Genomic DNA, 22,593 nt, shown 5'->3' on the forward strand with positions numbered 1-22,593 from the left:
TCGTTAGACCTTCTGGAATCTTGGTAAGTACCGAATACAAGTGGTAGAGAGTCTGCACTCCCTGGCTCATTTTTTCTGTTGCTACACGTGCATTCACGGCGCGGCAGGCAACTTGCGATGCTAGGCCGACGCCAGTATGTACAATAGCACGCAGGAGTCCAAACGAGCAGTCGTCCGCGCTGCATGATTGGTTCTTTCCACACGGAATCCCGCGGTTCATTCTCATGGCTCACGCAGTTCGAGTGCGAAAGACACGCAGCACCCCTACCGGAGAAAAAACAAAATGATGCATCGGCCGGGAATCGAACCCGGGCCGCCCGCGTGGCAGGCGAGCATTCTACCACTGAACCACCGATGCTCGGGCCAGCGGTACCTTCACGCTGCTTCCCGAGCAGATGTCTCAAGGGAAAGTGGGACTGCCGTCAAGCGCCGTAGCATTCTGTGGAGAAGATGCTGCAGACGCTGAATCCTGCACTGCACTGCTTAAAGATGCCGCCAGAACGCGGTCCTCTGCGTACTCTTGCGCCGCCGGCGCCGACTCTTGCCAAAGGATGCGAAATGTGCGCGGATACGCTGTCCGAATGCGTCTGGATGTGCTCCCCTAGCCTGCCTCGAAATGCGCCTGCCGGGTACGATCACCTTCGGCCGCTGCCGACAGGCGGGAAGCCGACTCAGCGCGGTGGCGGGGCGCTCGCTTGTGCGGTGGTGGTGTAATGGTCAGCATAGTTGCCTTCCAAGCAGTTGATCCGGGTTCGATTCCCGGCCACCGCAGCAGGCTTTTAATTTCGCGTATGAGTACTTTTGCCACGCGCTCTTAAACTATTGTTTTTTCGCCCTCTTACTCGCTGCATACCAGCCCTTAGTGTGTCTCGACTTGTCTCGACTTTGCTCAGCTGACGCGAGAGCTGACGCTCTCAAATCGGCCTATATCAAAACGACAAGCACGAGAAACGACTGAGAGAGGTAAGGAGAGGCGAGGCGAGGCGATGGACACACAGCACGCCCCCTTCATTTCACGGTGGCGTCTCCCTGGCCGAATCGGGCTGTAGCTCCGAAAACAAAGGAGAAACAAAAATAGGAAGTAAAACTGCCAATACTGCCCTGTGTTCCCATGCGCTCACCCGCCCAAGTACTGACAAGGGCCAAAGTTGTTACGCATCGGCAATCGGACATTTTCTCTAACCAGTGTATTCAAGATATTATGGCCATTGCCGAGTGAATGCTGTAGTGCTTCCCGACGAGTCGGGTTCGGATCCTCTGTCAACTTCCACGCAGGGTGATGATCATTTGGTCATCACACTCGCCAGCTGAAATCGGCGCTGCCTTTTCGCAGTAGTAAAAGAGAAGTGGCCCGTGGGGGGATCGAACCCACGACCTTCGCGTTATTAGCACGACGCTCTAACCAACTGAGCTAACGGGCCTCGGCAGATGCAGTTGCTCAGCCCTACGCTGGAATCAGGTGGCATGAAGCCATACACCATTCCTATGGTCGTCGTGTGTCTGCTTCCCTAGTCTATATTCTGCTGACGGTCACGAAACAGTAGCTATATTGCGAGCAGGACGGGAAACGGCCGCTCGGACAGCTCAAACTTGTCACGATTCGTGTGGAAAAAATTCCGTTCCGGTACCGGGAATCGAACCCGGGCCTCCTGGGTGAAAGCCAGGTATCCTAGCCACTAGACCACACCGGATGCGGCCGTTTCATTCGACCGTTCGTACGGTCGCTTGTCGCATTGTCGCTCTCTTTGCGAGCATCTTTGCACATACTGACTGGCAAGGCGCGCACCTCAAACGTCGCAGAGCAATGCTTTTGGCTTCATGCTCTGCTGGGAGAAGAGGAATAGGGAAGCTGTATGTAGCAATAACAGGAAGTAAACATTTTCCCGCTGAAGCGTTGAAACGTTGCGGATAACAAACAAGAAATAAGTTGGCGCCCTAGCAACAGCACCACCTTCAGTCACAGAAAATTAGATGCCCCGGGTGAGGATCGAACTCACGACCTTAAGATTATGAGACTTACGCGCTGCCTACTGCGCTACCGAGGCAGGCGATCGTTAGACCTTCTGGAATCTTGGTAAGTACCGAATACAAGTGGTAGAGAGTCTGCACTCCCTGGCTCATTTTTTCTGTTGCTACACGTGCATTCACGGCGCGGCAGGCAACTTGCGATGCTAGGCCGACGCCAGTATGTACAATAGCACGCAGGAGTCCAAACGAGCAGTCGTCCGCGCTGCATGATTGGTTCTTTCCACACGGAATCCCGCGGTTCATTCTCATGGCTCACGCAGTTCGAGTGCGAAAGACACGCAGCACCCCTACCGGAGAAAAAACAAAATGATGCATCGGCCGGGAATCGAACCCGGGCCGCCCGCGTGGCAGGCGAGCATTCTACCACTGAACCACCGATGCTCGGGCCAGCGGTACCTTCACGCTGCTTCCCGAGCAGATGTCTCAAGGGAAAGTGGGACTGCCGTCAAGCGCCGTAGCATTCTGTGGAGAAGATGCTGCAGACGCTGAATCCTGCACTGCACTGCTTAAAGATGCCGCCAGAACGCGGTCCTCTGCGTACTCTTGCGCCGCCGGCGCCGACTCTTGCCAAAGGATGCGAAATGTGCGCGGATACGCTGTCCGAATGCGTCTGGATGTGCTCCCCTAGCCTGCCTCGAAATGCGCCTGCCGGGTACGATCACCTTCGGCCGCTGCCGACAGGCGGGAAGCCGACTCAGCGCGGTGGCGGGGCGCTCGCTTGTGCGGTGGTGGTGTAATGGTCAGCATAGTTGCCTTCCAAGCAGTTGATCCGGGTTCGATTCCCGGCCACCGCAGCAGGCTTTTAATTTCGCGTATGAGTACTTTTGCCACGCGCTCTTAAACTATTGTTTTTTCGCCCTCTTACTCGCTGCATACCAGCCCTTAGTGTGTCTCGACTTGTCTCGACTTTGCTCAGCTGACGCGAGAGCTGACGCTCTCAAATCGGCCTATATCAAAACGACAAGCACGAGAAACGACTGAGAGAGGTAAGGAGAGGCGAGGCGAGGCGATGGACACACAGCACGCCCCCTTCATTTCACGGTGGCGTCTCCCTGGCCGAATCGGGCTGTAGCTCCGAAAACAAAGGAGAAACAAAAATAGGAAGTAAAACTGCCAATACTGCCCTGTGTTCCCATGCGCTCACCCGCCCAAGTACTGACAAGGGCCAAAGTTGTTACGCATCGGCAATCGGACATTTTCTCTAACCAGTGTATTCAAGATATTATGGCCATTGCCGAGTGAATGCTGTAGTGCTTCCCGACGAGTCGGGTTCGGATCCTCTGTCAACTTCCACGCAGGGTGATGATCATTTGGTCATCACACTCGCCAGCTGAAATCGGCGCTGCCTTTTCGCAGTAGTAAAAGAGAAGTGGCCCGTGGGGGGATCGAACCCACGACCTTCGCGTTATTAGCACGACGCTCTAACCAACTGAGCTAACGGGCCTCGGCAGATGCAGTTGCTCAGCCCTACGCTGGAATCAGGTGGCATGAAGCCATACACCATTCCTATGGTCGTCGTGTGTCTGCTTCCCTAGTCTATATTCTGCTGACGGTCACGAAACAGTAGCTATATTGCGAGCAGGACGGGAAACGGCCGCTCGGACAGCTCAAACTTGTCACGATTCGTGTGGAAAAAATTCCGTTCCGGTACCGGGAATCGAACCCGGGCCTCCTGGGTGAAAGCCAGGTATCCTAGCCACTAGACCACACCGGATGCGGCCGTTTCATTCGACCGTTCGTACGGTCGCTTGTCGCATTGTCGCTCTCTTTGCGAGCATCTTTGCACATACTGACTGGCAAGGCGCGCACCTCAAACGTCGCAGAGCAATGCTTTTGGCTTCATGCTCTGCTGGGAGAAGAGGAATAGGGAAGCTGTATGTAGCAATAACAGGAAGTAAACATTTTCCCGCTGAAGCGTTGAAACGTTGCGGATAACAAACAAGAAATAAGTTGGCGCCCTAGCAACAGCACCACCTTCAGTCACAGAAAATTAGATGCCCCGGGTGAGGATCGAACTCACGACCTTAAGATTATGAGACTTACGCGCTGCCTACTGCGCTACCGAGGCAGGCGATCGTTAGACCTTCTGGAATCTTGGTAAGTACCGAATACAAGTGGTAGAGAGTCTGCACTCCCTGGCTCATTTTTTCTGTTGCTACACGTGCATTCACGGCGCGGCAGGCAACTTGCGATGCTAGGCCGACGCCAGTATGTACAATAGCACGCAGGAGTCCAAACGAGCAGTCGTCCGCGCTGCATGATTGGTTCTTTCCACACGGAATCCCGCGGTTCATTCTCATGGCTCACGCAGTTCGAGTGCGAAAGACACGCAGCACCCCTACCGGAGAAAAAACAAAATGATGCATCGGCCGGGAATCGAACCCGGGCCGCCCGCGTGGCAGGCGAGCATTCTACCACTGAACCACCGATGCTCGGGCCAGCGGTACCTTCACGCTGCTTCCCGAGCAGATGTCTCAAGGGAAAGTGGGACTGCCGTCAAGCGCCGTAGCATTCTGTGGAGAAGATGCTGCAGACGCTGAATCCTGCACTGCACTGCTTAAAGATGCCGCCAGAACGCGGTCCTCTGCGTACTCTTGCGCCGCCGGCGCCGACTCTTGCCAAAGGATGCGAAATGTGCGCGGATACGCTGTCCGAATGCGTCTGGATGTGCTCCCCTAGCCTGCCTCGAAATGCGCCTGCCGGGTACGATCACCTTCGGCCGCTGCCGACAGGCGGGAAGCCGACTCAGCGCGGTGGCGGGGCGCTCGCTTGTGCGGTGGTGGTGTAATGGTCAGCATAGTTGCCTTCCAAGCAGTTGATCCGGGTTCGATTCCCGGCCACCGCAGCAGGCTTTTAATTTCGCGTATGAGTACTTTTGCCACGCGCTCTTAAACTATTGTTTTTTCGCCCTCTTACTCGCTGCATACCAGCCCTTAGTGTGTCTCGACTTGTCTCGACTTTGCTCAGCTGACGCGAGAGCTGACGCTCTCAAATCGGCCTATATCAAAACGACAAGCACGAGAAACGACTGAGAGAGGTAAGGAGAGGCGAGGCGAGGCGATGGACACACAGCACGCCCCCTTCATTTCACGGTGGCGTCTCCCTGGCCGAATCGGGCTGTAGCTCCGAAAACAAAGGAGAAACAAAAATAGGAAGTAAAACTGCCAATACTGCCCTGTGTTCCCATGCGCTCACCCGCCCAAGTACTGACAAGGGCCAAAGTTGTTACGCATCGGCAATCGGACATTTTCTCTAACCAGTGTATTCAAGATATTATGGCCATTGCCGAGTGAATGCTGTAGTGCTTCCCGACGAGTCGGGTTCGGATCCTCTGTCAACTTCCACGCAGGGTGATGATCATTTGGTCATCACACTCGCCAGCTGAAATCGGCGCTGCCTTTTCGCAGTAGTAAAAGAGAAGTGGCCCGTGGGGGGATCGAACCCACGACCTTCGCGTTATTAGCACGACGCTCTAACCAACTGAGCTAACGGGCCTCGGCAGATGCAGTTGCTCAGCCCTACGCTGGAATCAGGTGGCATGAAGCCATACACCATTCCTATGGTCGTCGTGTGTCTGCTTCCCTAGTCTATATTCTGCTGACGGTCACGAAACAGTAGCTATATTGCGAGCAGGACGGGAAACGGCCGCTCGGACAGCTCAAACTTGTCACGATTCGTGTGGAAAAAATTCCGTTCCGGTACCGGGAATCGAACCCGGGCCTCCTGGGTGAAAGCCAGGTATCCTAGCCACTAGACCACACCGGATGCGGCCGTTTCATTCGACCGTTCGTACGGTCGCTTGTCGCATTGTCGCTCTCTTTGCGAGCATCTTTGCACATACTGACTGGCAAGGCGCGCACCTCAAACGTCGCAGAGCAATGCTTTTGGCTTCATGCTCTGCTGGGAGAAGAGGAATAGGGAAGCTGTATGTAGCAATAACAGGAAGTAAACATTTTCCCGCTGAAGCGTTGAAACGTTGCGGATAACAAACAAGAAATAAGTTGGCGCCCTAGCAACAGCACCACCTTCAGTCACAGAAAATTAGATGCCCCGGGTGAGGATCGAACTCACGACCTTAAGATTATGAGACTTACGCGCTGCCTACTGCGCTACCGAGGCAGGCGATCGTTAGACCTTCTGGAATCTTGGTAAGTACCGAATACAAGTGGTAGAGAGTCTGCACTCCCTGGCTCATTTTTTCTGTTGCTACACGTGCATTCACGGCGCGGCAGGCAACTTGCGATGCTAGGCCGACGCCAGTATGTACAATAGCACGCAGGAGTCCAAACGAGCAGTCGTCCGCGCTGCATGATTGGTTCTTTCCACACGGAATCCCGCGGTTCATTCTCATGGCTCACGCAGTTCGAGTGCGAAAGACACGCAGCACCCCTACCGGAGAAAAAACAAAATGATGCATCGGCCGGGAATCGAACCCGGGCCGCCCGCGTGGCAGGCGAGCATTCTACCACTGAACCACCGATGCTCGGGCCAGCGGTACCTTCACGCTGCTTCCCGAGCAGATGTCTCAAGGGAAAGTGGGACTGCCGTCAAGCGCCGTAGCATTCTGTGGAGAAGATGCTGCAGACGCTGAATCCTGCACTGCACTGCTTAAAGATGCCGCCAGAACGCGGTCCTCTGCGTACTCTTGCGCCGCCGGCGCCGACTCTTGCCAAAGGATGCGAAATGTGCGCGGATACGCTGTCCGAATGCGTCTGGATGTGCTCCCCTAGCCTGCCTCGAAATGCGCCTGCCGGGTACGATCACCTTCGGCCGCTGCCGACAGGCGGGAAGCCGACTCAGCGCGGTGGCGGGGCGCTCGCTTGTGCGGTGGTGGTGTAATGGTCAGCATAGTTGCCTTCCAAGCAGTTGATCCGGGTTCGATTCCCGGCCACCGCAGCAGGCTTTTAATTTCGCGTATGAGTACTTTTGCCACGCGCTCTTAAACTATTGTTTTTTCGCCCTCTTACTCGCTGCATACCAGCCCTTAGTGTGTCTCGACTTGTCTCGACTTTGCTCAGCTGACGCGAGAGCTGACGCTCTCAAATCGGCCTATATCAAAACGACAAGCACGAGAAACGACTGAGAGAGGTAAGGAGAGGCGAGGCGAGGCGATGGACACACAGCACGCCCCCTTCATTTCACGGTGGCGTCTCCCTGGCCGAATCGGGCTGTAGCTCCGAAAACAAAGGAGAAACAAAAATAGGAAGTAAAACTGCCAATACTGCCCTGTGTTCCCATGCGCTCACCCGCCCAAGTACTGACAAGGGCCAAAGTTGTTACGCATCGGCAATCGGACATTTTCTCTAACCAGTGTATTCAAGATATTATGGCCATTGCCGAGTGAATGCTGTAGTGCTTCCCGACGAGTCGGGTTCGGATCCTCTGTCAACTTCCACGCAGGGTGATGATCATTTGGTCATCACACTCGCCAGCTGAAATCGGCGCTGCCTTTTCGCAGTAGTAAAAGAGAAGTGGCCCGTGGGGGGATCGAACCCACGACCTTCGCGTTATTAGCACGACGCTCTAACCAACTGAGCTAACGGGCCTCGGCAGATGCAGTTGCTCAGCCCTACGCTGGAATCAGGTGGCATGAAGCCATACACCATTCCTATGGTCGTCGTGTGTCTGCTTCCCTAGTCTATATTCTGCTGACGGTCACGAAACAGTAGCTATATTGCGAGCAGGACGGGAAACGGCCGCTCGGACAGCTCAAACTTGTCACGATTCGTGTGGAAAAAATTCCGTTCCGGTACCGGGAATCGAACCCGGGCCTCCTGGGTGAAAGCCAGGTATCCTAGCCACTAGACCACACCGGATGCGGCCGTTTCATTCGACCGTTCGTACGGTCGCTTGTCGCATTGTCGCTCTCTTTGCGAGCATCTTTGCACATACTGACTGGCAAGGCGCGCACCTCAAACGTCGCAGAGCAATGCTTTTGGCTTCATGCTCTGCTGGGAGAAGAGGAATAGGGAAGCTGTATGTAGCAATAACAGGAAGTAAACATTTTCCCGCTGAAGCGTTGAAACGTTGCGGATAACAAACAAGAAATAAGTTGGCGCCCTAGCAACAGCACCACCTTCAGTCACAGAAAATTAGATGCCCCGGGTGAGGATCGAACTCACGACCTTAAGATTATGAGACTTACGCGCTGCCTACTGCGCTACCGAGGCAGGCGATCGTTAGACCTTCTGGAATCTTGGTAAGTACCGAATACAAGTGGTAGAGAGTCTGCACTCCCTGGCTCATTTTTTCTGTTGCTACACGTGCATTCACGGCGCGGCAGGCAACTTGCGATGCTAGGCCGACGCCAGTATGTACAATAGCACGCAGGAGTCCAAACGAGCAGTCGTCCGCGCTGCATGATTGGTTCTTTCCACACGGAATCCCGCGGTTCATTCTCATGGCTCACGCAGTTCGAGTGCGAAAGACACGCAGCACCCCTACCGGAGAAAAAACAAAATGATGCATCGGCCGGGAATCGAACCCGGGCCGCCCGCGTGGCAGGCGAGCATTCTACCACTGAACCACCGATGCTCGGGCCAGCGGTACCTTCACGCTGCTTCCCGAGCAGATGTCTCAAGGGAAAGTGGGACTGCCGTCAAGCGCCGTAGCATTCTGTGGAGAAGATGCTGCAGACGCTGAATCCTGCACTGCACTGCTTAAAGATGCCGCCAGAACGCGGTCCTCTGCGTACTCTTGCGCCGCCGGCGCCGACTCTTGCCAAAGGATGCGAAATGTGCGCGGATACGCTGTCCGAATGCGTCTGGATGTGCTCCCCTAGCCTGCCTCGAAATGCGCCTGCCGGGTACGATCACCTTCGGCCGCTGCCGACAGGCGGGAAGCCGACTCAGCGCGGTGGCGGGGCGCTCGCTTGTGCGGTGGTGGTGTAATGGTCAGCATAGTTGCCTTCCAAGCAGTTGATCCGGGTTCGATTCCCGGCCACCGCAGCAGGCTTTTAATTTCGCGTATGAGTACTTTTGCCACGCGCTCTTAAACTATTGTTTTTTCGCCCTCTTACTCGCTGCATACCAGCCCTTAGTGTGTCTCGACTTGTCTCGACTTTGCTCAGCTGACGCGAGAGCTGACGCTCTCAAATCGGCCTATATCAAAACGACAAGCACGAGAAACGACTGAGAGAGGTAAGGAGAGGCGAGGCGAGGCGATGGACACACAGCACGCCCCCTTCATTTCACGGTGGCGTCTCCCTGGCCGAATCGGGCTGTAGCTCCGAAAACAAAGGAGAAACAAAAATAGGAAGTAAAACTGCCAATACTGCCCTGTGTTCCCATGCGCTCACCCGCCCAAGTACTGACAAGGGCCAAAGTTGTTACGCATCGGCAATCGGACATTTTCTCTAACCAGTGTATTCAAGATATTATGGCCATTGCCGAGTGAATGCTGTAGTGCTTCCCGACGAGTCGGGTTCGGATCCTCTGTCAACTTCCACGCAGGGTGATGATCATTTGGTCATCACACTCGCCAGCTGAAATCGGCGCTGCCTTTTCGCAGTAGTAAAAGAGAAGTGGCCCGTGGGGGGATCGAACCCACGACCTTCGCGTTATTAGCACGACGCTCTAACCAACTGAGCTAACGGGCCTCGGCAGATGCAGTTGCTCAGCCCTACGCTGGAATCAGGTGGCATGAAGCCATACACCATTCCTATGGTCGTCGTGTGTCTGCTTCCCTAGTCTATATTCTGCTGACGGTCACGAAACAGTAGCTATATTGCGAGCAGGACGGGAAACGGCCGCTCGGACAGCTCAAACTTGTCACGATTCGTGTGGAAAAAATTCCGTTCCGGTACCGGGAATCGAACCCGGGCCTCCTGGGTGAAAGCCAGGTATCCTAGCCACTAGACCACACCGGATGCGGCCGTTTCATTCGACCGTTCGTACGGTCGCTTGTCGCATTGTCGCTCTCTTTGCGAGCATCTTTGCACATACTGACTGGCAAGGCGCGCACCTCAAACGTCGCAGAGCAATGCTTTTGGCTTCATGCTCTGCTGGGAGAAGAGGAATAGGGAAGCTGTATGTAGCAATAACAGGAAGTAAACATTTTCCCGCTGAAGCGTTGAAACGTTGCGGATAACAAACAAGAAATAAGTTGGCGCCCTAGCAACAGCACCACCTTCAGTCACAGAAAATTACATGCCCCGGGTGAGGATCGAACTCACGACCTTAAGATTATGAGACTTACGCGCTGCCTACTGCGCTACCGAGGCAGGCGATCGTTAGACCTTCTGGAATCTTGGTAAGTACCGAATACAAGTGGTAGAGAGTCTGCACTCCCTGGCTCATTTTTTCTGTTGCTACACGTGCATTCACGGCGCGGCAGGCAACTTGCGATGCTAGGCCGACGCCAGTATGTACAATAGCACGCAGGAGTCCAAACGAGCAGTCGTCCGCGCTGCATGATTGGTTCTTTCCACACGGAATCCCGCGGTTCATTCTCATGGCTCACGCAGTTCGAGTGCGAAAGACACGCAGCACCCCTACCGGAGAAAAAACAAAATGATGCATCGGCCGGGAATCGAACCCGGGCCGCCCGCGTGGCAGGCGAGCATTCTACCACTGAACCACCGATGCTCGGGCCAGCGGTACCTTCACGCTGCTTCCCGAGCAGATGTCTCAAGGGAAAGTGGGACTGCCGTCAAGCGCCGTAGCATTCTGTGGAGAAGATGCTGCAGACGCTGAATCCTGCACTGCACTGCTTAAAGATGCCGCCAGAACGCGGTCCTCTGCGTACTCTTGCGCCGCCGGCGCCGACTCTTGCCAAAGGATGCGAAATGTGCGCGGATACGCTGTCCGAATGCGTCTGGATGTGCTCCCCTAGCCTGCCTCGAAATGCGCCTGCCGGGTACGATCACCTTCGGCCGCTGCCGACAGGCGGGAAGCCGACTCAGCGCGGTGGCGGGGCGCTCGCTTGTGCGGTGGTGGTGTAATGGTCAGCATAGTTGCCTTCCAAGCAGTTGATCCGGGTTCGATTCCCGGCCACCGCAGCAGGCTTTTAATTTCGCGTATGAGTACTTTTGCCACGCGCTCTTAAACTATTGTTTTTTCGCCCTCTTACTCGCTGCATACCAGCCCTTAGTGTGTCTCGACTTGTCTCGACTTTGCTCAGCTGACGCGAGAGCTGACGCTCTCAAATCGGCCTATATCAAAACGACAAGCACGAGAAACGACTGAGAGAGGTAAGGAGAGGCGAGGCGAGGCGATGGACACACAGCACGCCCCCTTCATTTCACGGTGGCGTCTCCCTGGCCGAATCGGGCTGTAGCTCCGAAAACAAAGGAGAAACAAAAATAGGAAGTAAAACTGCCAATACTGCCCTGTGTTCCCATGCGCTCACCCGCCCAAGTACTGACAAGGGCCAAAGTTGTTACGCATCGGCAATCGGACATTTTCTCTAACCAGTGTATTCAAGATATTATGGCCATTGCCGAGTGAATGCTGTAGTGCTTCCCGACGAGTCGGGTTCGGATCCTCTGTCAACTTCCACGCAGGGTGATGATCATTTGGTCATCACACTCGCCAGCTGAAATCGGCGCTGCCTTTTCGCAGTAGTAAAAGAGAAGTGGCCCGTGGGGGGATCGAACCCACGACCTTCGCGTTATTAGCACGACGCTCTAACCAACTGAGCTAACGGGCCTCGGCAGATGCAGTTGCTCAGCCCTACGCTGGAATCAGGTGGCATGAAGCCATACACCATTCCTATGGTCGTCGTGTGTCTGCTTCCCTAGTCTATATTCTGCTGACGGTCACGAAACAGTAGCTATATTGCGAGCAGGACGGGAAACGGCCGCTCGGACAGCTCAAACTTGTCACGATTCGTGTGGAAAAAATTCCGTTCCGGTACCGGGAATCGAACCCGGGCCTCCTGGGTGAAAGCCAGGTATCCTAGCCACTAGACCACACCGGATGCGGCCGTTTCATTCGACCGTTCGTACGGTCGCTCGTCGCATTGTCGCTCTCTTTGCGAGCATCTTTGCACATACTGACTGGCAAGGCGCGCACCTCAAACGTCGCAGAGCAATGCTTTTGGCTTCATGCTCTGCTGGGAGAAGAGGAATAGGGAAGCTGTATGTAGCAATAACAGGAAGTAAACATTTTCCCGCTGAAGCGTTGAAACGTTGCGGATAACAAACAAGAAATAAGTTGGCGCCCTAGCAACAGCACCACCTTCAGTCACAGAAAATTAGATGCCCCGGGTGAGGATCGAACTCACGACCTTAAGATTATGAGACTTACGCGCTGCCTACTGCGCTACCGAGGCAGGCGATCGTTAGACCTTCTGGAATCTTGGTAAGTACCGAATACAAGTGGTAGAGAGTCTGCACTCCCTGGCTCATTTTTTCTGTTGCTACACGTGCATTCACAGCGCGGCAGGCAACTTGCGATGCTAGGCCGACGCCAGTATGTACAATAGCACGCAGGAGTCCAAACGAGCAGTCGTCCGCGCTGCATGATTGGTTCTTTCCACACGGAATCCCGCGGTTCATTCTCATGGCTCACGCAGTTCGAGTGCGAAAGACACGCAGCACCCCTACCGGAGAAAAAACAAAATGATGCATCGGCCGGGAATCGAACCCGGGCCGCCCGCGTGGCAGGCGAGCATTCTACCACTGAACCACCGATGCTCGGGCCAGCGGTACCTTCACGCTGCTTCCCGAGCAGATGTCTCAAGGGAAAGTGGGACTGCCGTCAAGCGCCGTAGCATTCTGTGGAGAAGATGCTGCAGACGCTGAATCCTGCACTGCACTGCTTAAAGATGCCGCCAGAACGCGGTCCTCTGCGTACTCTTGCGCCGCCGGCGCCGACTCTTGCCAAAGGATGCGAAATGTGCGCGGATACGCTGTCCGAATGCGTCTGGATGTGCTCCCCTAGCCTGCCTCGAAATGCGCCTGCCGGGTACGATCACCTTCGGCCGCTGCCGACAGGCGGGAAGCCGACTCAGCGCGGTGGCGGGGCGCTCGCTTGTGCGGTGGTGGTGTAATGGTCAGCATAGTTGCCTTCCAAGCAGTTGATCCGGGTTCGATTCCCGGCCACCGCAGCAGGCTTTTAATTTCGCGTATGAGTACTTTTGCCACGCGCTCTTAAACTATTGTTTTTTCGCCCTCTTACTCGCTGCATACCAGCCCTTAGTGTGTCTCGACTTGTCTCGACTTTGCTCAGCTGACGCGAGAGCTGACGCTCTCAAATCGGCCTATATCAAAACGACAAGCACGAGAAACGACTGAGAGAGGTAAGGAGAGGCGAGGCGAGGCGATGGACACACAGCACGCCCCCTTCATTTCACGGTGGCGTCTCCCTGGCCGAATCGGGCTGTAGCTCCGAAAACAAAGGAGAAACAAAAATAGGAAGTAAAACTGCCAATACTGCCCTGTGTTCCCATGCGCTCACCCGCCCAAGTACTGACAAGGGCCAAAGTTGTTACGCATCGGCAATCGGACATTTTCTCTAACCAGTGTATTCAAGATATTATGGCCATTGCCGAGTGAATGCTGTAGTGCTTCCCGACGAGTCGGGTTCGGATCCTCTGTCAACTTCCACGCAGGGTGATGATCATTTGGTCATCACACTCGCCAGCTGAAATCGGCGCTGCCTTTTCGCAGTAGTAAAAGAGAAGTGGCCCGTGGGGGGATCGAACCCACGACCTTCGCGTTATTAGCACGACGCTCTAACCAACTGAGCTAACGGGCCTCGGCAGATGCAGTTGCTCAGCCCTACGCTGGAATCAGGTGGCATGAAGCCATACACCATTCCTATGGTCGTCGTGTGTCTGCTTCCCTAGTCTATATTCTGCTGACGGTCACGAAACAGTAGCTATATTGCGAGCAGGACGGGAAACGGCCGCTCGGACAGCTCAAACTTGTCACGATTCGTGTGGAAAAAATTCCGTTCCGGTACCGGGAATCGAACCCGGGCCTCCTGGGTGAAAGCCAGGTATCCTAGCCACTAGACCACACCGGATGCGGCCGTTTCATTCGACCGTTCGTACGGTCGCTTGTCGCATTGTCGCTCTCTTTGCGAGCATCTTTGCACATACTGACTGGCAAGGCGCGCACCTCAAACGTCGCAGAGCAATGCTTTTGGCTTCATGCTCTGCTGGGAGAAGAGGAATAGGGAAGCTGTATGTAGCAATAACAGGAAGTAAACATTTTCCCGCTGAAGCGTTGAAACGTTGCGGATAACAAACAAGAAATAAGTTGGCGCCCTAGCAACAGCACCACCTTCAGTCACAGAAAATTAGATGCCCCGGGTGAGGATCGAACTCACGACCTTAAGATTATGAGACTTACGCGCTGCCTACTGCGCTACCGAGGCAGGCGATCGTTAGACCTTCTGGAATCTTGGTAAGTACCGAATACAAGTGGTAGAGAGTCTGCACTCCCTGGCTCATTTTTTCTGTTGCTACACGTGCATTCACGGCGCGGCAGGCAACTTGCGATGCTAGGCCGACGCCAGTATGTACAATAGCACGCAGGAGTCCAAACGAGCAGTCGTCCGCGCTGCATGATTGGTTCTTTCCACACGGAATCCCGCGGTTCATTCTCATGGCTCACGCAGTTCGAGTGCGAAAGACACGCAGCACCCCTACCGGAGAAAAAACAAAATGATGCATCGGCCGGGAATCGAACCCGGGCCGCCCGCGTGGCAGGCGAGCATTCTACCACTGAACCACCGATGCTCGGGCCAGCGGTACCTTCACGCTGCTTCCCGAGCAGATGTCTCAAGGGAAAGTGGGACTGCCGTCAAGCGCCGTAGCATTCTGTGGAGAAGATGCTGCAGACGCTGAATCCTGCACTGCACTGCTTAAAGATGCCGCCAGAACGCGGTCCTCTGCGTACTCTTGCGCCGCCGGCGCCGACTCTTGCCAAAGGATGCGAAATGTGCGCGGATACGCTGTCCGAATGCGTCTGGATGTGCTCCCCTAGCCTGCCTCGAAATGCGCCTGCCGGGTACGATCACCTTCGGCCGCTGCCGACAGGCGGGAAGCCGACTCAGCGCGGTGGCGGGGCGCTCGCTTGTGCGGTGGTGGTGTAATGGTCAGCATAGTTGCCTTCCAAGCAGTTGATCCGGGTTCGATTCCCGGCCACCGCAGCAGGCTTTTAATTTCGCGTATGAGTACTTTTGCCACGCGCTCTTAAACTATTGTTTTTTCGCCCTCTTACTCGCTGCATACCAGCCCTTAGTGTGTCTCGACTTGTCTCGACTTTGCTCAGCTGACGCGAGAGCTGACGCTCTCAAATCGGCCTATATCAAAACGACAAGCACGAGAAACGACTGAGAGAGGTAAGGAGAGGCGAGGCGAGGCGATGGACACACAGCACGCCCCCTTCATTTCACGGTGGCGTCTCCCTGGCCGAATCGGGCTGTAGCTCCGAAAACAAAGGAGAAACAAAAATAGGAAGTAAAACTGCCAATACTGCCCTGTGTTCCCATGCGCTCACCCGCCCAAGTACTGACAAGGGCCAAAGTTGTTACGCATCGGCAATCGGACATTTTCTCTAACCAGTGTATTCAAGATATTATGGCCATTGCCGAGTGAATGCTGTAGTGCTTCCCGACGAGTCGGGTTCGGATCCTCTGTCAACTTCCACGCAGGGTGATGATCATTTGGTCATCACACTCGCCAGCTGAAATCGGCGCTGCCTTTTCGCAGTAGTAAAAGAGAAGTGGCCCGTGGGGGGATCGAACCCACGACCTTCGCGTTATTAGCACGACGCTCTAACCAACTGAGCTAACGGGCCTCGGCAGATGCAGTTGCTCAGCCCTACGCTGGAATCAGGTGGCATGAAGCCATACACCATTCCTATGGTCGTCGTGTGTCTGCTTCCCTAGTCTATATTCTGCTGACGGTCACGAAACAGTAGCTATATTGCGAGCAGGACGGGAAACGGCCGCTCGGACAGCTCAAACTTGTCACGATTCGTGTGGAAAAAATTCCGTTCCGGTACCGGGAATCGAACCCGGGCCTCCTGGGTGAAAGCCAGGTATCCTAGCCACTAGACCACACCGGATGCGGCCGTTTCATTCGACCGTTCGTACGGTCGCTTGTCGCATTGTCGCTCTCTTTGCGAGCATCTTTGCACATACTGACTGGCAAGGCGCGCACCTCAAACGTCGCAGAGCAATGCTTTTGGCTTCATGCTCTGCTGGGAGAAGAGGAATAGGGAAGCTGTATGTAGCAATAACAGGAAGTAAACATTTTCCCGCTGAAGCGTTGAAACGTTGCGGATAACAAACAAGAAATAAGTTGGCGCCCTAGCAACAGCACCACCTTCAGTCACAGAAAATTAGATGCCCCGGGTGAGGATCGAACTCACGACCTCAAGATTATGAGACTTACGCGCTGCCTACTGCGCTACCGAGGCAGGCGATCGTTAGACCTTCTGGAATCTTGGTAAGTACCGAATACAAGTGGTAGAGAGTCTGCACTCCCTGGCTCATTTTTTCTGTTGCTACACGTGCATTCACGGCGCGGCAGGCAACTTGCGATGCTAGGCCGACGCCAGTATGTACAATAGCACGCAGGAGTCCAAACGAGCAGTCGTCCGCGCTGCATGATTGGTTCTTTCCACACGGAATCCCGCGGTTCATTCTCATGGCTCACGCAGTTCGAGTGCGAAAGACACGCAGCACCCCTACCGGAGAAAAAACAAAATGATGCATCGGCCGGGAATCGAACCCGGGCCGCCCGCGTGGCAGGCGAGCATTCTACCACTGAACCACCGATGCTCGGGCCAGCGGTACCTTCACGCTGCTTCCCGAGCAGATGTCTCAAGGGAAAGTGGGACTGCCGTCAAGCGCCGTAGCATTCTGTGGAGAAGATGCTGCAGACGCTGAATCCTGCACTGCACTGCTTAAAGATGCCGCCAGAACGCGGTCCTCTGCGTACTCTTGCGCCGCCGGCGCCGACTCTTGCCAAAGGATGCGAAATGTGCGCGGATACGCTGTCCGAATGCGTCTGGATGTGCTCCCCTAGCCTGCCTCGAAATGCGCCTGCCGGGTACGATCACCTTCGGCCGCTGCCGACAGGCGGGAAGCCGACTCAGCGCGGTGGCGGGGCGCACGCTTGTGCGGTGGTGGTGTAATGGTCAGCATAGTTGCCTTCCAAGCAGTTGATCCGGGTTCGATTCCCGGCCACCGCAGCAGGCTTTTAATTTCGCGTATGAGTACTTTTGCCACGCGCTCTTAAACTATTGTTTTTTCGCCCTCTTACTCGCTGCATACCAGCCCTTAGTGTGTCTCGACTTGTCTCGACTTTGCTCAGCTGACGCGAGAGCTGACGCTCTCAAATCGGCCTATATCAAAACGACAAGCACGAGAAACGACTGAGAGAGGTAAGGAGAGGCGAGGCGAGGCGATGGACACACAGCACGCCCCCTTCATTTCACGGTGGCGTCTCCCTGGCCGAATCGGGCTGTAGCTCCGAAAACAAAGGAGAAACAAAAATAGGAAGTAAAACTGCCGATACTGCCCTGTGTTCCCATGCGCTCACCCGCCCAAGTACTGACAAGGGCCAAAGTTGTTACGCATCGGCAATCGGACATTTTCTCTAACCAGTGTATTCAAGATATTATGGCCATTGCCGAGTGAATGCTGTAGTGCTTCCCGACGAGTCGGGTTCGGATCCTCTGTCAACTTCCACGCAGGGTGATGATCATTTGGTCATCACACTCGCCAGCTGAAATCGGCGCTGCCTTTTCGCAGTAGTAAAAGAGAAGTGGCCCGTGGGGGGATCGAACCCACGACCTTCGCGTTATTAGCACGACGCTCTAACCAACTGAGCTAACGGGCCTCGGCAGATGCAGTTGCTCAGCCCTACGCTGGAATCAGGTGGCATGAAGCCATACACCATTCCTATGGTCGTCGTGTGTCTGCTTCCCTAGTCTATATTCTGCTGACGGTCACGAAACAGTAGCTATATTGCGAGCAGGACGGGAAACGGCCGCTCGGACAGCTCAAACTTGTCACGATTCGTGTGGAAAAAATTCCGTTCCGGTACCGGGAATCGAACCCGGGCCTCCTGGGTGAAAGCCAGGTATCCTAGCCACTAGACCACACCGGATGCGGCCGTTTCATTCGACCGTTCGTACGGTCGCTTGTCGCATTGTCGCTCTCTTTGCGAGCATCTTTGCACATACTGACTGGCAAGGCGCGCACCTCAAACGTCGCAGAGCAATGCTTTTGGCTTCATGCTCTGCTGGGAGAAGAGGAATAGGGAAGCTGTATGTAGCAATAACAGGAAGTAAACATTTTCCCGCTGAAGCGTTGAAACGTTGCGGATAACAAACAAGAAATAAGTTGGCGCCCTAGCAACAGCACCACCTTCAGTCACAGAAAATTAGATGCCCCGGGTGAGGATCGAACTCACGACCTTAAGATTATGAGACTTACGCGCTGCCTACTGCGCTACCGAGGCAGGCGATCGTTAGACCTTCTGGAATCTTGGTAAGTACCGAATACAAGTGGTAGAGAGTCTGCACTCCCTGGCTCATTTTTTCTGTTGCTACACGTGCATTCACGGCGCGGCAGGCAACTTGCGATGCTAGGCCGACGCCAGTATGTACAATAGCACGCAGGAGTCCAAACGAGCAGTCGTCCGCGCTGCATGATTGGTTCTTTCCACACGGAATCCCGCGGTTCATTCTCATGGCTCACGCAGTTCGAGTGCGAAAGACACGCAGCACCCCTACCGGAGAAAAAACAAAATGATGCATCGGCCGGGAATCGAACCCGGGCCGCCCGCGTGGCAGGCGAGCATTCTACCACTGAACCACCGATGCTCGGGCCAGCGGTACCTTCACGCTGCTTCCCGAGCAGATGTCTCAAGGGAAAGTGGGACTGCCGTCAAGCGCCGTAGCATTCTGTGGAGAAGATGCTGCAGACGCTGAATCCTGCACTGCACTGCTTAAAGATGCCGCCAGAACGCGGTCCTCTGCGTACTCTTGCGCCGCCGGCGCCGACTCTTGCCAAAGGATGCGAAATGTGCGCGGATACGCTGTCCGAATGCGTCTGGATGTGCTCCCCTAGCCTGCCTCGAAATGCGCCTGCCGGGTACGATCACCTTCGGCCGCTGCCGACAGGCGGGAAGCCGACTCAGCGCGGTGGCGGGGCGCTCGCTTGTGCGGTGGTGGTGTAATGGTCAGCATAGTTGCCTTCCAAGCAGTTGATCCGGGTTCGATTCCCGGCCACCGCAGCAGGCTTTTAATTTCGCGTATGAGTACTTTTGCCACGCGCTCTTAAACTATTGTTTTTTCGCCCTCTTACTCGCTGCATACCAGCCCTTAGTGTGTCTCGACTTGTCTCGACTTTGCTCAGCTGACGCGAGAGCTGACGCTCTCAAATCGGCCTATATCAAAACGACAAGCACGAGAAACGACTGAGAGAGGTAAGGAGAGGCGAGGCGAGGCGATGGACACACAGCACGCCCCCTTCATTTCACGGTGGCGTCTCCCTGGCCGAATCGGGCTGTAGCTCCGAAAACAAAGGAGAAACAAAAATAGGAAGTAAAACTGCCAATACTGCCCTGTGTTCCCATGCGCTCACCCGCCCAAGTACTGACAAGGGCCAAAGTTGTTACGCATCGGCAATCGGACATTTTCTCTAACCAGTGTATTCAAGATATTATGGCCATTGCCGAGTGAATGCTGTAGTGCTTCCCGACGAGTCGGGTTCGGATCCTCTGTCAACTTCCACGCAGGGTGATGATCATTTGGTCATCACACTCGCCAGCTGAAATCGGCGCTGCCTTTTCGCAGTAGTAAAAGAGAAGTGGCCCGTGGGGGGATCGAACCCACGACCTTCGCGTTATTAGCACGACGCTCTAACCAACTGAGCTAACGGGCCTCGGCAGATGCAGTTGCTCAGCCCTACGCTGGAATCAGGTGGCATGAAGCCATACACCATTCCTATGGTCGTCGTGTGTCTGCTTCCCTAGTCTATATTCTGCTGACGGTCACGAAACAGTAGCTATATTGCGAGCAGGACGGGAAACGGCCGCTCGGACAGCTCAAACTTGTCACGATTCGTGTGGAAAAAATTCCGTTCCGGTACCGGGAATCGAACCCGGGCCTCCTGGGTGAAAGCCAGGTATCCTAGCCACTAGACCACACCGGATGCGGCCGTTTCATTCGACCGTTCGTACGGTCGCTTGTCGCATTGTCGCTCTCTTTGCGAGCATCTTTGCACATACTGACTGGCAAGGCGCGCACCTCAAACGTCGCAGAGCAATGCTTTTGGCTTCATGCTCTGCTGGGAGAAGAGGAATAGGGAAGCTGTATGTAGCAATAACAGGAAGTAAACATTTTCCCGCTGAAGCGTTGAAACGTTGCGGATAACAAACAAGAAATAAGTTGGCGCCCTAGCAACAGCACCACCTTCAGTCACAGAAAATTAGATGCCCCGGGTGAGGATCGAACTCACGACCTTAAGATTATGAGACTTACGCGCTGCCTACTGCGCTACCGAGGCAGGCGATCGTTAGACCTTCTGGAATCTTGGTAAGTACCGAATACAAGTGGTAGAGAGTCTGCACTCCCTGGCTCATTTTTTCTGTTGCTACACGTGCATTCACGGCGCGGCAGGCAACTTGCGATGCTAGGCCGACGCCAGTATGTACAATAGCACGCAGGAGTCCAAACGAGCAGTCGTCCGCGCTGCATGATTGGTTCTTTCCACACGGAATCCCGCGGTTCATTCTCATGGCTCACGCAGTTCGAGTGCGAAAGACACGCAGCACCCCTACCGGAGAAAAAACAAAATGATGCATCGGCCGGGAATCGAACCCGGGCCGCCCGCGTGGCAGGCGAGCATTCTACCACTGAACCACCGATGCTCGGGCCAGCGGTACCTTCACGCTGCTTCCCGAGCAGATGTCTCAAGGGAAAGTGGGACTGCCGTCAAGCGCCGTAGCATTCTGTGGAGAAGATGCTGCAGACGCTGAATCCTGCACTGCACTGCTTAAAGATGCCGCCAGAACGCGGTCCTCTGCGTACTCTTGCGCCGCCGGCGCCGACTCTTGCCAAAGGATGCGAAATGTGCGCGGATACGCTGTCCGAATGCGTCTGGATGTGCTCCCCTAGCCTGCCTCGAAATGCGCCTGCCGGGTACGATCACCTTCGGCCGCTGCCGACAGGCGGGAAGCCGACTCAGCGCGGTGGCGGGGCGCTCGCTTGTGCGGTGGTGGTGTAATGGTCAGCATAGTTGCCTTCCAAGCAGTTGATCCGGGTTCGATTCCCGGCCACCGCAGCAGGCTTTTAATTTCGCGTATGAGTACTTTTGCCACGCGCTCTTAAACTATTGTTTTTTCGCCCTCTTACTCGCTGCATACCAGCCCTTAGTGTGTCTCGACTTGTCTCGACTTTGCTCAGCTGACGCGAGAGCTGACGCTCTCAAATCGGCCTATATCAAAACGACAAGCACGAGAAACGACTGAGAGAGGTAAGGAGAGGCGAGGCGAGGCGATGGACACACAGCACGCCCCCTTCATTTCACGGTGGCGTCTCCCTGGCCGAATCGGGCTGTAGCTCCGAAAACAAAGGAGAAACAAAAATAGGAAGTAAAACTGCCAATACTGCCCTGTGTTCCCATGCGCTCACCCGCCCAAGTACTGACAAGGGCCAAAGTTGTTACGCATCGGCAATCGGACATTTTCTCTAACCAGTGTATTCAAGATATTATGGCCATTGCCGAGTGAATGCTGTAGTGCTTCCCGACGAGTCGGGTTCGGATCCTCTGTCAACTTCCACGCAGGGTGATGATCATTTGGTCATCACACTCGCCAGCTGAAATCGGCGCTGCCTTTTCGCAGTAGTAAAAGAGAAGTGGCCCGTGGGGGGATCGAACCCACGACCTTCGCGTTATTAGCACGACGCTCTAACCAACTGAGCTAACGGGCCTCGGCAGATGCAGTTGCTCAGCCCTACGCTGGAATCAGGTGGCATGAAGCCATACACCATTCCTATGGTCGTCGTGTGTCTGCTTCCCTAGTCTATATTCTGCTGACGGTCACGAAACAGTAGCTATATTGCGAGCAGGACGGGAAACGGCCGCTCGGACAGCTCAAACTTGTCACGATTCGTGTGGAAAAAATTCCGTTCCGGTACCGGGAATCGAACCCGGGCCTCCTGGGTGAAAGCCAGGTATCCTAGCCACTAGACCACACCGGATGCGGCCGTTTCATTCGACCGTTCGTACGGTCGCTTGTCGCATTGTCGCTCTCTTTGCGAGCATCTTTGCACATACTGACTGGCAAGGCGCGCACCTCAAACGTCGCAGAGCAATGCTTTTGGCTTCATGCTCTGCTGGGAGAAGAGGAATAGGGAAGCTGTATGTAGCAATAACAGGAAGTAAACATTTTCCCGCTGAAGCGTTGAAACGTTGCGGATAACAAACAAGAAATAAGTTGGCGCCCTAGCAACAGCACCACCTTCAGTCACAGAAAATTAGATGCCCCGGGTGAGGATCGAACTCACGACCTCAAGATTATGAGACTTACGCGCTGCCTACTGCGCTACCGAGGCAGGCGATCGTTAGACCTTCTGGAATCTTGGTAAGTACC

General features: G+C 54.8%; 55 non-coding genes across 55 annotated transcripts; 11 read left to right on the forward strand and 44 right to left on the reverse strand.

The window, feature by feature from the left end:
• Positions 1-287: 287 nt before the first annotated feature.
• Trnag-gcc lies at positions 288-358 on the reverse strand. The gene has a single exon. It is a non-coding gene; the product is annotated as a tRNA-Gly (tRNA).
• Positions 359-699: 341 nt separating this feature from the next.
• Trnag-ucc lies at positions 700-771 on the forward strand. The gene has a single exon. It is a non-coding gene; the product is annotated as a tRNA-Gly (tRNA).
• Positions 772-1,347: 576 nt separating this feature from the next.
• On the reverse strand, positions 1,348-1,421 carry Trnai-aau. Its single transcript has one exon. It is a non-coding gene; the product is annotated as a tRNA-Ile (tRNA).
• A 198-nt stretch (positions 1,422-1,619) lies between these two features.
• Trnae-uuc lies at positions 1,620-1,691 on the reverse strand. The gene has a single exon. It is a non-coding gene; the product is annotated as a tRNA-Glu (tRNA).
• A 281-nt stretch (positions 1,692-1,972) lies between these two features.
• On the reverse strand, positions 1,973-2,045 carry Trnam-cau. The gene has a single exon. It is a non-coding gene; the product is annotated as a tRNA-Met (tRNA).
• A 293-nt stretch (positions 2,046-2,338) lies between these two features.
• On the reverse strand, positions 2,339-2,409 carry Trnag-gcc. The gene has a single exon. It is a non-coding gene; the product is annotated as a tRNA-Gly (tRNA).
• Positions 2,410-2,750: 341 nt separating this feature from the next.
• Positions 2,751-2,822, forward strand: Trnag-ucc. The gene has a single exon. It is a non-coding gene; the product is annotated as a tRNA-Gly (tRNA).
• A 576-nt stretch (positions 2,823-3,398) lies between these two features.
• Positions 3,399-3,472, reverse strand: Trnai-aau. Its single transcript has one exon. It is a non-coding gene; the product is annotated as a tRNA-Ile (tRNA).
• Positions 3,473-3,670: 198 nt separating this feature from the next.
• Positions 3,671-3,742, reverse strand: Trnae-uuc. The gene has a single exon. It is a non-coding gene; the product is annotated as a tRNA-Glu (tRNA).
• A 281-nt stretch (positions 3,743-4,023) lies between these two features.
• On the reverse strand, positions 4,024-4,096 carry Trnam-cau. Its single transcript has one exon. It is a non-coding gene; the product is annotated as a tRNA-Met (tRNA).
• Positions 4,097-4,389: 293 nt separating this feature from the next.
• On the reverse strand, positions 4,390-4,460 carry Trnag-gcc. The gene has a single exon. It is a non-coding gene; the product is annotated as a tRNA-Gly (tRNA).
• Positions 4,461-4,801: 341 nt separating this feature from the next.
• Trnag-ucc lies at positions 4,802-4,873 on the forward strand. The gene has a single exon. It is a non-coding gene; the product is annotated as a tRNA-Gly (tRNA).
• Positions 4,874-5,449: 576 nt separating this feature from the next.
• On the reverse strand, positions 5,450-5,523 carry Trnai-aau. The gene has a single exon. It is a non-coding gene; the product is annotated as a tRNA-Ile (tRNA).
• Positions 5,524-5,721: 198 nt separating this feature from the next.
• On the reverse strand, positions 5,722-5,793 carry Trnae-uuc. Its single transcript has one exon. It is a non-coding gene; the product is annotated as a tRNA-Glu (tRNA).
• Positions 5,794-6,074: 281 nt separating this feature from the next.
• Positions 6,075-6,147, reverse strand: Trnam-cau. The gene has a single exon. It is a non-coding gene; the product is annotated as a tRNA-Met (tRNA).
• A 293-nt stretch (positions 6,148-6,440) lies between these two features.
• Positions 6,441-6,511, reverse strand: Trnag-gcc. The gene has a single exon. It is a non-coding gene; the product is annotated as a tRNA-Gly (tRNA).
• Positions 6,512-6,852: 341 nt separating this feature from the next.
• Trnag-ucc lies at positions 6,853-6,924 on the forward strand. The gene has a single exon. It is a non-coding gene; the product is annotated as a tRNA-Gly (tRNA).
• A 576-nt stretch (positions 6,925-7,500) lies between these two features.
• Positions 7,501-7,574, reverse strand: Trnai-aau. The gene has a single exon. It is a non-coding gene; the product is annotated as a tRNA-Ile (tRNA).
• Positions 7,575-7,772: 198 nt separating this feature from the next.
• Trnae-uuc lies at positions 7,773-7,844 on the reverse strand. The gene has a single exon. It is a non-coding gene; the product is annotated as a tRNA-Glu (tRNA).
• A 281-nt stretch (positions 7,845-8,125) lies between these two features.
• Positions 8,126-8,198, reverse strand: Trnam-cau. The gene has a single exon. It is a non-coding gene; the product is annotated as a tRNA-Met (tRNA).
• A 293-nt stretch (positions 8,199-8,491) lies between these two features.
• Trnag-gcc lies at positions 8,492-8,562 on the reverse strand. The gene has a single exon. It is a non-coding gene; the product is annotated as a tRNA-Gly (tRNA).
• A 341-nt stretch (positions 8,563-8,903) lies between these two features.
• Trnag-ucc lies at positions 8,904-8,975 on the forward strand. The gene has a single exon. It is a non-coding gene; the product is annotated as a tRNA-Gly (tRNA).
• A 576-nt stretch (positions 8,976-9,551) lies between these two features.
• Positions 9,552-9,625, reverse strand: Trnai-aau. Its single transcript has one exon. It is a non-coding gene; the product is annotated as a tRNA-Ile (tRNA).
• Positions 9,626-9,823: 198 nt separating this feature from the next.
• Trnae-uuc lies at positions 9,824-9,895 on the reverse strand. Its single transcript has one exon. It is a non-coding gene; the product is annotated as a tRNA-Glu (tRNA).
• Positions 9,896-10,176: 281 nt separating this feature from the next.
• On the reverse strand, positions 10,177-10,249 carry Trnam-cau. Its single transcript has one exon. It is a non-coding gene; the product is annotated as a tRNA-Met (tRNA).
• Positions 10,250-10,542: 293 nt separating this feature from the next.
• Trnag-gcc lies at positions 10,543-10,613 on the reverse strand. Its single transcript has one exon. It is a non-coding gene; the product is annotated as a tRNA-Gly (tRNA).
• Positions 10,614-10,954: 341 nt separating this feature from the next.
• Positions 10,955-11,026, forward strand: Trnag-ucc. The gene has a single exon. It is a non-coding gene; the product is annotated as a tRNA-Gly (tRNA).
• Positions 11,027-11,602: 576 nt separating this feature from the next.
• Positions 11,603-11,676, reverse strand: Trnai-aau. Its single transcript has one exon. It is a non-coding gene; the product is annotated as a tRNA-Ile (tRNA).
• Positions 11,677-11,874: 198 nt separating this feature from the next.
• Positions 11,875-11,946, reverse strand: Trnae-uuc. Its single transcript has one exon. It is a non-coding gene; the product is annotated as a tRNA-Glu (tRNA).
• A 281-nt stretch (positions 11,947-12,227) lies between these two features.
• On the reverse strand, positions 12,228-12,300 carry Trnam-cau. Its single transcript has one exon. It is a non-coding gene; the product is annotated as a tRNA-Met (tRNA).
• Positions 12,301-12,593: 293 nt separating this feature from the next.
• On the reverse strand, positions 12,594-12,664 carry Trnag-gcc. Its single transcript has one exon. It is a non-coding gene; the product is annotated as a tRNA-Gly (tRNA).
• Positions 12,665-13,005: 341 nt separating this feature from the next.
• Trnag-ucc lies at positions 13,006-13,077 on the forward strand. The gene has a single exon. It is a non-coding gene; the product is annotated as a tRNA-Gly (tRNA).
• Positions 13,078-13,653: 576 nt separating this feature from the next.
• Positions 13,654-13,727, reverse strand: Trnai-aau. The gene has a single exon. It is a non-coding gene; the product is annotated as a tRNA-Ile (tRNA).
• A 198-nt stretch (positions 13,728-13,925) lies between these two features.
• Positions 13,926-13,997, reverse strand: Trnae-uuc. Its single transcript has one exon. It is a non-coding gene; the product is annotated as a tRNA-Glu (tRNA).
• Positions 13,998-14,278: 281 nt separating this feature from the next.
• Trnam-cau lies at positions 14,279-14,351 on the reverse strand. The gene has a single exon. It is a non-coding gene; the product is annotated as a tRNA-Met (tRNA).
• Positions 14,352-14,644: 293 nt separating this feature from the next.
• Positions 14,645-14,715, reverse strand: Trnag-gcc. The gene has a single exon. It is a non-coding gene; the product is annotated as a tRNA-Gly (tRNA).
• Positions 14,716-15,056: 341 nt separating this feature from the next.
• Trnag-ucc lies at positions 15,057-15,128 on the forward strand. Its single transcript has one exon. It is a non-coding gene; the product is annotated as a tRNA-Gly (tRNA).
• A 576-nt stretch (positions 15,129-15,704) lies between these two features.
• Positions 15,705-15,778, reverse strand: Trnai-aau. Its single transcript has one exon. It is a non-coding gene; the product is annotated as a tRNA-Ile (tRNA).
• A 198-nt stretch (positions 15,779-15,976) lies between these two features.
• Trnae-uuc lies at positions 15,977-16,048 on the reverse strand. The gene has a single exon. It is a non-coding gene; the product is annotated as a tRNA-Glu (tRNA).
• A 281-nt stretch (positions 16,049-16,329) lies between these two features.
• On the reverse strand, positions 16,330-16,402 carry Trnam-cau. Its single transcript has one exon. It is a non-coding gene; the product is annotated as a tRNA-Met (tRNA).
• A 293-nt stretch (positions 16,403-16,695) lies between these two features.
• Trnag-gcc lies at positions 16,696-16,766 on the reverse strand. The gene has a single exon. It is a non-coding gene; the product is annotated as a tRNA-Gly (tRNA).
• Positions 16,767-17,107: 341 nt separating this feature from the next.
• Trnag-ucc lies at positions 17,108-17,179 on the forward strand. The gene has a single exon. It is a non-coding gene; the product is annotated as a tRNA-Gly (tRNA).
• A 576-nt stretch (positions 17,180-17,755) lies between these two features.
• On the reverse strand, positions 17,756-17,829 carry Trnai-aau. Its single transcript has one exon. It is a non-coding gene; the product is annotated as a tRNA-Ile (tRNA).
• Positions 17,830-18,027: 198 nt separating this feature from the next.
• Trnae-uuc lies at positions 18,028-18,099 on the reverse strand. Its single transcript has one exon. It is a non-coding gene; the product is annotated as a tRNA-Glu (tRNA).
• Positions 18,100-18,380: 281 nt separating this feature from the next.
• Trnam-cau lies at positions 18,381-18,453 on the reverse strand. Its single transcript has one exon. It is a non-coding gene; the product is annotated as a tRNA-Met (tRNA).
• Positions 18,454-18,746: 293 nt separating this feature from the next.
• Positions 18,747-18,817, reverse strand: Trnag-gcc. The gene has a single exon. It is a non-coding gene; the product is annotated as a tRNA-Gly (tRNA).
• A 341-nt stretch (positions 18,818-19,158) lies between these two features.
• Positions 19,159-19,230, forward strand: Trnag-ucc. The gene has a single exon. It is a non-coding gene; the product is annotated as a tRNA-Gly (tRNA).
• A 576-nt stretch (positions 19,231-19,806) lies between these two features.
• Trnai-aau lies at positions 19,807-19,880 on the reverse strand. Its single transcript has one exon. It is a non-coding gene; the product is annotated as a tRNA-Ile (tRNA).
• A 198-nt stretch (positions 19,881-20,078) lies between these two features.
• Trnae-uuc lies at positions 20,079-20,150 on the reverse strand. The gene has a single exon. It is a non-coding gene; the product is annotated as a tRNA-Glu (tRNA).
• Positions 20,151-20,431: 281 nt separating this feature from the next.
• Positions 20,432-20,504, reverse strand: Trnam-cau. The gene has a single exon. It is a non-coding gene; the product is annotated as a tRNA-Met (tRNA).
• Positions 20,505-20,797: 293 nt separating this feature from the next.
• Positions 20,798-20,868, reverse strand: Trnag-gcc. Its single transcript has one exon. It is a non-coding gene; the product is annotated as a tRNA-Gly (tRNA).
• Positions 20,869-21,209: 341 nt separating this feature from the next.
• On the forward strand, positions 21,210-21,281 carry Trnag-ucc. The gene has a single exon. It is a non-coding gene; the product is annotated as a tRNA-Gly (tRNA).
• Positions 21,282-21,857: 576 nt separating this feature from the next.
• Trnai-aau lies at positions 21,858-21,931 on the reverse strand. Its single transcript has one exon. It is a non-coding gene; the product is annotated as a tRNA-Ile (tRNA).
• Positions 21,932-22,129: 198 nt separating this feature from the next.
• Positions 22,130-22,201, reverse strand: Trnae-uuc. The gene has a single exon. It is a non-coding gene; the product is annotated as a tRNA-Glu (tRNA).
• A 281-nt stretch (positions 22,202-22,482) lies between these two features.
• Trnam-cau lies at positions 22,483-22,555 on the reverse strand. Its single transcript has one exon. It is a non-coding gene; the product is annotated as a tRNA-Met (tRNA).
• Positions 22,556-22,593: the final 38 nt, after the last annotated feature.

Source organism: Schistocerca americana, unplaced genomic scaffold, assembly GCF_021461395.2.
Source record: "Schistocerca americana isolate TAMUIC-IGC-003095 unplaced genomic scaffold, iqSchAmer2.1 HiC_scaffold_133, whole genome shotgun sequence".
Taxonomy (NCBI): Eukaryota; Metazoa; Arthropoda; class Insecta; order Orthoptera; family Acrididae; genus Schistocerca; species Schistocerca americana.